Raw genomic sequence first — 3434 nt, 5'->3', positions numbered from 1 at the left:
CAGCAATCACAAAATCAGAAAGTAATGGGTAACAGCTAGTGCCTTAAGCATAATATAACATCTATACAACTGAGCAGTTAAAGCACTTGCTATTTTTTTCCTAAATATTTACATGAGTACTGCTTATTTTTAAATATTCTAAATAGCATTTCCCTCTAAAAAGAAAGACTCTCCAGTTCTTAACACTAATTCTTTAAAGTAAAATGAACCTGAAAATACTGATAGCCTTTTCAGTCTTTTATTGCTCTACCACAGGCATAAAGGCTCAGGAAGGGATTTCTGCAATCCAAAAAAAAAGTATTGCAATACTTTAAAATTTAAAATACTAAGTAATTGATACTCACAAGCAGGTAATATCAACTATAACTTTTTTCTTTACTAGTTTTCCTTTTCTTTTACAAGATAATAATCATTGTATTAATATTATACTACAAAAGCATGTAGACTTCATAATTAAAAAATTTAAGTGTCAGATTTACAATGGCATTTTCTTCAATAATTCACAATTTTTTAAAACAATTTCTGCTATTTTGGAACAAATGTTAAAATTCCCACGATTTAAGTATCATTAATTAAATTGAATTGAAACACTTAGCATCCCAAAGAATTATCAAGAATGGTAGAACTTGCAATTAACACTGGTGATGATTCTTCCCTGTTATTTTAATCCTTAAATATATATTTTACTATGGTATGTTTTCATGAGTAATTCTGATTTGAAAAATTATTGTGAATAGTCTCAAGGTTGTGCAATTTTGTTAAATTATGATAACCTTAAAAAATAGAACATGTGTACCCAACTTAGTATCTACTACTATTATAAAAGGTCATTTTAAATTCATATTGAGTGGAATTTAAAGCAATTTGCAAAGGCTTTTTTCTTTTATGAAAATCTTAAGATGGAAATCTTGCTTTGAGAACCATGAAACTCTCAAAATCTGCCCTGCAATATTTTAAGTACAGGCTAATTAAAATTACTGTTCAAAAATGAGAACAAAACTGTATTAATAATCTGAAATAAACTTTTATGATATTATTTCTACATTGACCAGTGAAAGAGAATTGATGATACAAGTTACAGGTTTATACCTAAAGGGTAGTTATTATCGAGGTCTAAATATTTAGAGATATGTTCACTAGGAGTATTAGTAGGTAACTACATAAAACGATACTGTTATAAATTTTGCATCTAGTAGCTAACATGTGATAATCAGTGTAATTCTCAAAAATCTATTAGTAGTAGTATATGAGTTGCTAGCAAGTAATCTTCCCTGAGGTAAGAGGCCATATGCAAAAGACACTGCTCTCTCCAATGAATTTGATACTTAAATAAAGGCAAATTAGGACCTGTGGCTGAAACAGCTGCATTTCAGATTGAGATCTTAATTGCAAGAAGTAGGCTTGATTGTAAAAATCAAACTAAAACTCATAGGAAAATATAAAGCAAATTTCAGTCAAGAGCATTTGCTAAATTTCTCTGGCATCTATCCTAAAATTTTCTAATAAAATACTTGAACAGGGATTGGGTGTAGCTTAGTGGTAAAATGCTTACCTAGCATATGTGAGGCTCTGGTTTCAATCTTCACTGTAGAAAAAAACTAAAATATAAAAATACCTGCAACAGCCAAGTATGGTGGTACATGCCATGTATTCCCAGCTACCTGGAAGGCTGAGGCAGGTTGATTCCAAGTTCAAAATCAGCCTGGGCAACTTAGCAAAAATCTGTCTCAAAAAAACAAAACAAACAAACAAAAAGAAGGAGGGGAGTAGCTGGGGATGTAGCTCAGTGACAGAGCACTTGCTTAGCATGGGAAAGGCGCTGGTCCAATCCCCAGTACTACCAAAAAAAAAAAAATTTTTTTTTTTTTTAAATCCTGGGTAGAAAATGGGCCATATGTTAGTTCTTTAGTTCCTTGGAGGTAATTACATTCTATCTCATATTTGGCAGTGTCTTGTTTCTTGAATTTTAATCATTTTCTCATTACCAATATTCTAAACTTCGATCACCTTCATCCCTACCTGGACTTTGGTTTATCACCTCAAACTTGGTATGATTAACTATACAATGGATTACTGAAGAAAAAAAAATTCCAATATTATTTCAATGTTCATTGAAACACTGCAAATATAACTAAATTATTGGACTGAATTGATTATAATGTGACATCTAGAACTAAAAAATATTTTAGTTGATTTGAAATCTCTAGCTTGGACTCAAAAGATTCAGCAATATCACAACTGGTAGTACTGAAATGTAATCATGGGCTGGGGATAGAGCTCAGCTGGTAGAATGCTTGTCTTGCATACCCAAGGCCCTGGGTTCAATCCCCAGCACCAAAAAAGAAAGAAAAAAAAGTTATCACTCTTCAGTCATATGAGCAAATTTAAGAGTGATTTAAAAACTTAAACCCTGTTCTCGAAATTGTGAGGACAATACTTGGTCCACTTATTAAAAACCATTCATTAACCCCGCTCAAATATTCAGCTGACTTAAAGTAATTTCAAGAACTCTGATCAGTTCTCAGAACCAAGCCTTTTATTCCTTATCAAGGGAGAACCAAAATTGCTACTAATCATACCTAACTAGCTTCCTAAAAGCATTGCTGTTGCTAGAGAAAATAGAATATTGTCAGAGATTAAGTACATCTTCTAATGTTCACATGGTGTTATTTTACACTAAATATATAATAGGAGATAAAATTGTTTGATATTTTTACTTTAATGCCTTGAGATTCTATTTGGCAGTTATTAATTAAATATACCAAGCCACCAATGAAGAAAATATTTGTTATGAAAAGGTGATTATATAATTTACTTGGAAGCAGCACATTTTTTGCTCAGTTTTCCTATACTTAAATCCAAAAGAAAAAATAGGGGGGGTGTATGTTTCAATGGCTGAAAAGCCAAATATAATTATAGTGATTAGTGATTTGACATTTGTAATTTTTAGTTAATACAAAAGCTGGCTATGCTAAGTGTTAAATATTATTTTGTGGCTCTCTTACTTTATGAAGAACTAGTATACAAAAGTTCTAAATTTTCCTGCTATTTTGATGTATAGAGAAAGTAAATTTAGAAATGAAAGAATGGAGATAAAATATTACAAAGAAAAACAGTGATATTGTGATTAAAAACTAACCCAAATATATATATCTTGCTCAGATACACTTGTAAATTTACATGTCTAGACTCTCCTTTCTTTCCTAATTCAAAATGGATAGTAACTTTAATATATGGATTCAGTTAGAGATACTTTCATAGAAAGAAGACTAAAACCTCTCTTATCTGGAAAAACAAGAATGTACTGTCTATATCCCTTATGAATCAGCAGACTGAAAATTTTATACACCTGATAATATACTTTCTGATGTACATTTTCTTAGAATTACAAATAGTTCTGCATCTGTTACATGTTCAAACAGAGACAGCCAGGC

This window comes from Callospermophilus lateralis, chromosome 16 (assembly GCF_048772815.1).
Source record: "Callospermophilus lateralis isolate mCalLat2 chromosome 16, mCalLat2.hap1, whole genome shotgun sequence".
Classification (NCBI taxonomy): Eukaryota; Metazoa; Chordata; class Mammalia; order Rodentia; family Sciuridae; genus Callospermophilus; species Callospermophilus lateralis.
The sequence above is the reverse complement of the archived record's forward strand: the minus strand, read 5'-3'. Positions refer to the sequence as shown.